The sequence below is a fragment of the Lepisosteus oculatus genome, chromosome 1 (genome assembly GCF_040954835.1).
Source record: "Lepisosteus oculatus isolate fLepOcu1 chromosome 1, fLepOcu1.hap2, whole genome shotgun sequence".
NCBI classification, from domain to species: Eukaryota; Metazoa; Chordata; class Actinopteri; order Semionotiformes; family Lepisosteidae; genus Lepisosteus; species Lepisosteus oculatus.
The window spans coordinates 21,540,780-21,549,514 of record NC_090696.1 but is presented as its reverse complement, the minus strand read 5'-3'; positions in this window follow the sequence as shown (position 1 = coordinate 21,549,514).

Here is an 8,735-nt window from a genome sequence, read left to right as displayed (position 1 = left end):
ACACTGTATAATTTCGCTGCCCGCAGTTGCTTAGACCGCGGTTACCGCTGGTAAATAATTTATCCAGGGCCCGGCCGGAGGTGCTTCACAAGCAGCCGGGTCGCAGTCTTTATTACAGGCTGTGCGCGGTAAGTGTGGGGTATAGTGATGCCTTAGCCTTGTGGGCAGCCTCTCGCCTCAGCCGCGCTCCAGCTCAGGACACTGCCTGACCACAGACACCAGCTGCTCGGCCTGGGACCCGGACGCTCCCGTCTGGCGCCGGGAGATCTCTGGGCCTGGGAGGAGGAGGAGGGGGGGGTCCCCACTCGCGGCTCGCGCGAGGTCGGCGGCCCCGCTGCCGTTTATAGTCGTGCTTTATCGCCGCGAGCGCCCGGCACGCGCCTGCGGTTGTGCCGTGCGTGAAAACAAAAGCGTCCGGTTCCCAAGGCCGGCGCAGCCTTCCCCAGAACAGATCTCGCCGCAAGCCTCCCACGACAATAACGTTTCCCCTGCGTGCTTTTCTGAACGGGCAGACACGCCGCGTCCTGCGCTCAAACGCTGTTCCCTGCTCAGCGGCAGAATGAGGAATGAGAACGCGCTGCGACATCGGTTTCACAGAGGAAAAAGGGGCTGTTGTGTGATGTGGATTTAGGAAATTACAGTGGAGAAGAATGAACGGCATTGTCTTCCGCCAGCTCTCCTCACGCAGCATTTACAAACGTTCGCACACGCGTGTTTAATCTGATTTTAAGCACAGTCAGAGATCAATCGCGTTTTCTGCTGAATTAAGCGCGACTGCAGGGCTGCTGCATCGCTGCACCAGTTTCCTCCGTCTGACGGAGGGGCAGAGCGTGATCGTAGGTCACGCACGACCCTGCGCACCCAGAGCCTCGGTCGAAACCAGCTCACACAGGGACATTGTAATCCGACCCCAGCAGAGAGTGTGCACCACATCACAGCGTGCTCCCCCAAACACAGAGTGTGAACCCCAACACAGTGTGCACCCCATCACAGCGTGCTCCCCCAAACACAGCGTGCTCCCCCAAACACAGAGTGTGCACCCCAACACAGTGTGCACCCCAACACAGCTTGCTCCCCCAAACACAGAGTGTGCACCCCAACACAGTAAAGTCCCCCAAACACAGTGTGCACCCCAACACAGCACGCGGTCCCCCAAACACAGAGTGTGCACCCCAACACAGCGTGCTCCCCCAAACACCGTGTGCACCCCAACACAGCGTGCTCCCCGAAACACAGTGTGCACCTCAACACAGTGCACTCCCCCAAACACAAGAGTGTGCACCCCAACACAGCGCACTCCCCCAAACACAGTGTACACATCCAACACAGTGTCCTCTCCAAAACAGAGAGTTTGCACCCCTCCACAGCGCGCTCCCCCAAAAACAGAGTGTGCACCCCACCACAGCACGCTCCCCCAAACACAGTGTACACCCCCAACGCAGCGCGCTCCCCAAGCACAAGAGTGTGTACCCCCACCACAGTGTTCTCTCCCAGCACAGTGTGCTCTCCTGAGCAGCGTGTGCCTGTGTAAACAGTGCATGAACCCATGGAGTGGTCACCCAAGCCCCCTGCAGTCACAGGGTACCTCTGGCCCTCGCTCTGGCCTGACAGGACCCCACGGGCAGCTGCCCCACACTCTGCCTGCTGCAGGGGGCCTGGCTGGAGGCCCGGTTCCTGCTCCACCTCCGCCAGACTGAGCAGACGTGTGGGCGGGGGCCGGATCGTTGGGCGCGCCTGTCCGCTCATGTTGCGTGTGTAGATTAGTCATGCCTGTGAGAGCGCTGGGAACGTGTCTTGCTTCATCCAGCGATGAGCAATTTTCCCAGCTTATTAGCCACCACACACATGTTCATTCTCTGTGTCTGATTCTGTTCTAGACAGTGAAATATGTACAGAATGAAACAAGCTGGGAGGCACAGTGGTGCAGTGGTTAGCATTGCAGCCTCTCAGAGCTCAGCAGCGTCCGGGTTCAATTCCTGGGGTGCTGTCTGTGTGGAGTCTGTATGTTCTCCCCATGATCATATGGGTTTTCTCCAGGTGCTCTGGTTTCCTCCCACAGCCCCAAGACAGACTGGGAGGGTAACAGGCTTCAGGGAAGATCGGCCCTGGTGTGAATGAGTGAGTGTGAGTGTGTGTGTCTGTCTGCCCTGTGATGGACTGGTGTCCTGTCCAGGGTGTACCCTGCCTTGCGCCTGTTGCATGCTGGGACAGGATCTGGGCGCCCCGTGACCCCGAATTGGAGGAAGAGGTTAGAAAATAGATGGAAGGAGGCTAATGAAATGCACAGAGATTTCCGGTGGTTCAGAAGAGCCTGTGGTTGCAGGACACAACCCAAAGCCTAGCCTCAACCCTGTCCTAACCCCAGCCCCTCATCCTCCGCAGTAACTCAGCCCCTCTCCTCTGCACCCCCATCCTAACCTCAACCCTAACCACAGCATTAACTGTAATCTCAACCTTTTGAATGAACGCTATACTTAATACTGGCCTCAGCCCTGGCCTAACCCTAACCCTAGTCACAAATTTCCAGTCATGGTCTGGCCCCAGTACAGGGTGCATACCAAGTTAGCTGGCCTGTCAATACAAGGGGATGATCCTCAAATTGGCACTCCTGAGCAGTGAGAAATGGATACAGAGACAAGGAACAGAGACCTTGACAGCACACAGCATCACCGCTGGCTCCCAGAGACTTGACCCAGGCAGGCCACAACAGCTGGGCATCTGTTGTATCTCCCAATGCCCTGCAGGTGAGCAGGAAGAGTGAGGAACCTGGATCACCTGGAGAAATTCCATCAGAACACAGCAAGAACATGCAGACTCCTCCGAAAAAGATGCCACGGGCAGGACAGGAGTTGAACCCAGGACCAGGAATTGTTACTGTCACAGCACAAGGAGCAGCACTGCCGATCCCTGGTATGATAATCCCGGAGAAACTGGAGACAGGGCTGCAGCCTGAGGCCAACACAGGGAGAGACTCTGGCAACACTGTAATTCAATAGCCATGCCAATAAAACTCTTTGAATCTGAATTTGAGACAGAGATAGAGACAGAGACATCGAGGGAGAAAGAGCGAGCCTGGGGAATGCATTATTTGTTTTTTGCACATGTTCAATAATATGTTTGTACCATAAATGAGGTGTTTCTGCTTTGGCAACACTATAATTTATCTGGCTTGCCAATAGATCACTTTGAGTTTGAATTTGACTGTCCCTGTGTGAGCTGGTTTCTAAATCTGAGAGATAGAGACCCTGTAAGAGACACACACACAGAGGGATAGACAGATTGCAGGAGAGAGAGATTAGTACAATATCAGCCCTCTCATAAATATCTGTCTGTGAATATTTGAAAGTTTAATCCAACCCACTGCCCTGTAAAAGCTTAATCCACTCACAGACCTGGATTACACTAGATGGGACAAATACACCATACATGTTTTTACAGAGTTCTGTAAAAACATCCTCCATGCGCACAGAAAAACACCAAACAATGTATGCAAGGATGAATTAGGCCAATATCCATTGCTAATCAACATACAGAAGACAAAACAAAGAAAATGGCAACACCCCTGCTGAGTCAAGAGCTCTAAACCCTGGAAGAGCCCCCTGAGCCAGCTGGTCCTGAGGCTCACTGAAACCAGCCAGCCTCAGGACAGCACAGCTAAAACAACACGAATCAGAGTCAACCACATCACAGCGTAGATCAAACAACACTACCTCACCCACACACAAGCACAACACAAACTGGAACGCTACAAGACACTAAACAGACGACACACACTAGCTGAGTATCTGACCAGGAGTTAAGAAACAGCAAAGAGAAACAGAGCCTATTGAATCACAGGCTAAGTGACCACAGCCTGGACATAGAAACAGGATACAGACAGACCTGGCTGTCCAGAGAGGACAGGCTGTGCTCCCACTGCCATCAGGGAGAAGCAGAGACAGAGATGCACTTTCTGCTGCACTGTGAAAAATACTCTGGGATTAGAGAAACATTCTTCTCTAAAATAACAAATCTAATCCCAGAATTCCCATTCCTGACAGAATCAGAACTCCCAGTCAACAGAGCTGCAGCCCAGTATGAGATCTCCTGTCACACACAGCCTGAGGAACAGAGTGAGCCTGTCTCTCAATAAAGGGTTATGTGTCATTTGTAACTGTCCAATAATAGGTTTTAAATGTCTCTTAAAGGTGTGTTGTTTCTGCTTTGACCACATGGTAATTAATGAGCCAAAGCAGGAAAGCTCTTGGAATTTGAAACTGGAATCTGACACTGAGGAGACAGGGAGAGTACGCAGACCAGAGATCCCCACTCCTGCTCAGCAGGGGGGGCTGGTCCTGTCCCTGGAGGGGTACCCCAGGAGAAGCAGGGAGCGGCGTGGCCGAAACCCCAGGCACCCGTTAACATGCAGGACGGTGCCAGATTCTCGGGGCGACCTGGCAGATCCAGACACACAGGATGTTGATGCCAGTCCCAGACGGCGGAACCTCACCAGTTTCTGATCTTAATCTCTTTCCCACTGAATGTGAAAGCTATGTTTGATCCCCTCCCCCGAGCGCGGCAGGACCTGTGGGCCGTGAGCGAGCCTGTGCAGTACGTCCTCTCTGTGCTCGTGTGGGTTCCCTCCCACAAACCCAAGACACGCCGTTGCGTTAATAACAGTCCTCACACTGGCCCCCACTGACTTTCATGGGGATCCCCTCCACCACCACCAGTGTGGTACCCCGCCTGAAAGATGCGCCAGTCCACTCCCCACACACCAGCTATCAGTGGGCAGGAGAGCAGACCAATGAAGCCCTGACTGGTAAGGACCAGAGGGAGATTTGGCCAGGACTCCGGGGTTACACCCCTACTCTTTTCGAGACACACCCTGGGATTGTTAACGGCCACAGAGAGTCAGGACCTCGGTTTTACGTCTCATCTGAAGGACGGTGCCTTTTTACAGTGTAGTGTCCCCGTCACTATACTGGGGCATTAGGACCCACATGGACCACAGGGTGAGCGTCCCTTACTGGTCCCACTAACACCTCTTCCAGCAGCAACCAGCAGTTTTTTTCCCAGGAGTCTCCCATCAAGGTACTGACCAGGCTCCCACCTGCTGAGCTCCAGTGGGCTGCCAGTTGGGAGTTGCAGGGTGATATGGCTGCTGAGTATCGGCTATATAACTGATGCTATATATAAGTTAATTGGTTGCTGGGAAAACTGGCCCTGGTGTGAGGGTGTCGTCCTGTCCCGGATGTGTTTTGTGTCCCCGGATAGACTCCGGGCCACCGTGACCCTGAACTGGACCTGCGGTTATTGAAAGTGATGTGATGTGAGCTGTCCGTGGTGTTTGTGTCAAAGATTTCCACCATGTTTGAAAAATCCTGTTGCAAATCTGTGGCAGCTGTTCCTTAAAATAACCCTGCTTTGAAATGTCCAAGTCCAGCCTGAACGACCCTTTCCTCCACTTCAGCAGTGGGACGGAGGGGACTGTAGAACTCAGTTCTGTTCGGTTCAGTTCTGTCCCGCTTTCTTCAGAATCAGCAGGCACAGCCACTCTAGGTGTGTGTGTGGGGGGGGAGTGCTCGCCGGGCGTTTGAGAATAACGTTGTTTATGTCTTCACCCACGAGTGGGAAAATACCATTGGTGTGAATATTATTAGTATTTATAGCGACCCCTGTCCCCGCGCCACCCCGCCGGAGAGGGAGAGCGCGCGAGGACACGCACAAAGGGGCCGAGGCGTGACGTCAGCCCTCAGGCAGACTCGCCGACGCCTTCAAAGCGCATCCCCGGCGGGCGCAGCGGGGCTGTGTCCCTCGCCCCCTCCCCGCCTCTCGCCCCCTTTAAAAATAACGCGCCGTCCTCGGCTCAGAAGCCAGACAGCAGCTTTGAAGGAGACCCAGCCCCTCCTCTCCTGAATCCCAAGCGCCCCCCAGCCGGCTGCCGCACCTGCCCCCCGAAAAGCCCCGATTCCGGCCAGTCACCGCGGACTTACTACCGCAGACGGCGGCGTCTGAAAACCAGCAGCAGGAGCCGCGCCGATCGGCTCTGCTCCCGGCCAGGGACGAGCTGACGCCTACGTCACCGGTACCGTGAGGGTGGGGGTCTTCAGGGGGGTGAGCGCGCCCCCACCAGCGAAGGAAAGTGGACCAGTCCGGACTCCCCTGACCGTGACGTGCCCGAGAACTGCGCTCGGCGGAGCCACTGGCACTCGGTGCCCCGAGAGCGCTTCTCATTCAGCCTCGCAAGTGTAAATCCCTATCAGAGGGCAGGGCCTCCATTTCACTCGAAAACATCCGAACATTTTACAGCGAGAACCAGTCTAATTTAGGTGGTTGTAAGAACGAAGAGGAGTTGCTATGAATGGTGTGTGTGTGTGTGGGGGGGGTACTCTTTACACAAAGAGTGGTGGAACAGGCAGCCCAGCCATGTGGTTGAAGCTGATACCCTGGTTGATCCCACAGATTATGAGCTATATGGGCTGAATGCAGCCCCTACTGGCACTCGTCACACAGAGAGCCGCTCTGCCCAGGAGACACGGGGGCATGCTTTCAGGGAGAGCCCAGTGTGGGGGAGACGGTTTCTGGGGGTGAGCACTGTGCCACCCTACCAGAGCGTGGCCGTGGGGTGACTCTGAGAAAAGGACACTGTACCTGCTTCGGCAGCTGGTGTCCGTGACCGGACAGGGACTGTGGAACGACAGGAATTCCCTGTCCTAAATATCATGGAGTGGGGACTGTGTGTGTCCTGAGATGGGCTGCTGTCCTGTCCAGGGTGTGTGTGTCTGTGTGTGTCCTGTGAAAGACTGCTGTCCTGTCCAGGGTGTGTGTGTGTGTCCTGTGATGGACTGCTGTCCTGAGATGGGCTGCTGTCCTGTCCAGGGTGTGTGTGTGTGTCCTGTGATGGACTGCTGTCCTGTCCAGGGTGTGTGTGTGTTTCCTGTGATGGACTGCTGTCCTGTCCAGGGTGTGTGTGTGTCCTGTGATGGACTGCTGTCCTGAAATGGGCTGCTGTCCTGTCCAGGGTGTGTGTGTGTGTCCCATGATGGACTGCTGTCCTGTCCAGGGTGTGTGTGTGTCCTGTGATGGACTGCTGTCCTGAGATGGGCTGCTGTCCTGTCCAGGGTGTGTGTGTGTGTCCTGTGATGGACTGCTGTCCTGTCCAGGGTGTGTGTGTGTGTCCTGTGATGGACTGCTGTCCTGTCCAGGGTGTGTGTGTGTCCTGTGATGGACTGCTGTCCTGAGATGGGCTGCTGTCCTGTCCAGGGTGTGTGTGTGTGTCCTGTGATGGACTGCTGTCCTGTCCAGGGTGTGTGTGTGTGTCCTGTGATGGACTGCTGTCCTGTCCAGGGTGTGTGTGTGTGTCCTGTGATGGACTGCTGTCCTGAGATGGGCTGCTGTCCTGTCCAGGGTGTGTGTGTGTGTCCTGTGATGGACTGCTGTCCTGTCCAGGGTGTGTGTGTGTGTCCTGTGATGGACTGCTGTCCTGTCCAGGGTGTGTGTGTGTGTCCTGTGATGGACTGCTGTCCTGTCCAGAGTGTGTGTGTTTGCCTTTTAACAGCAGCTGTTAGAAAACGGGTGGACGGATTCCCCACTGTGGAAGAGAAAAGAACTGTTAGTCCTGCACAAAAGGCTGAGAGACAGTAGGATGTCCTGTGCTTAATGGCTCCTGTGAAGGATCAGGCAGGATGAGTAACGGCCACACCAGGGGGTCACCAGGATCCAGACAGCAGGCTATCGAAAACCATCAGCCATCAGAAAGAGCTGAAATTGCCCCCTTGGGGATGAAGGAAGTGTTTTGCATTGAAAACGCATTGACTGCAGAAGACCCAGGCAGGCAGAAACGACTGTGTTTCACACCTCTGGCATCCCTGTGAGTGGCTGTGTGAAGAGACAGGTCCGGCCTGCTGCCAGTTTGCCCCCTCAGTCCCCTCACACTATGGGGATCTGTGATGGCCCCTCAGTCCCCTCACACTGCGGGGCTCTGTGATGGCCCCTCAGTCCCCTCACACTGTGGGGCTCTGTGATGGCCCCTCAGTCCCCTCACACTGGCAGGGCTCTGTGATGGCCCCTCAGTCCCCTCACACTGCAGGGCTCTGTGATGGCCCCTCAGTCCCCTCACACTGTGGGGCTCTGTGATGGCCCCTCAGTCCCCTCACACTGCGGGGCTCTGTGATGGCCCCTCAGTCCCCTCACACTGCGGGGCTCTGTGATGGCCCCTCAGTCCCCTCACACTGCGGGGCTCTGTGATGGCCCCTCATTCCCCTCACACTGCGGGGCTCTGTGATGGCCCCTCAGTCCCCTCACACTGTGGGGCTCTGTGATGGCCCCTCAGTCCCCTCACACTGCGGGGCTCTGTGATGGCCCCTCAGTCCCCTCACACTGCGGGGCTCTGTGATGGCCCCTCAGTCCCCTCACACTGCGGGGCTCTGTGATGGCCCCTCAGTGCTGGTCCTCAATGGCCTCAGCCAAGCCCTCATTGAGCTGACGAGTGGCACACGTGCAAGTGTCTTTCCTGAGCTGGAAACACTGATCCTGGTGTGAAGCCAGTAAGAGTTTTGATTGTGACACTCAGAGCTCGGCTTGAACACAAGCCAGCAGGCGTGTGGCAGTCCCCACCACCAGGACTGGGGACCCCTGATCTTGTACCGAGCTCACGGCTGCCCCCTGCTGGTTAGCGCAGGAGGTGTCTGGACCCAGGACTGGGAACCCCTGCCTTATCGCAAGCTGTAAAAGATTGTAAGAAACATCCTTAC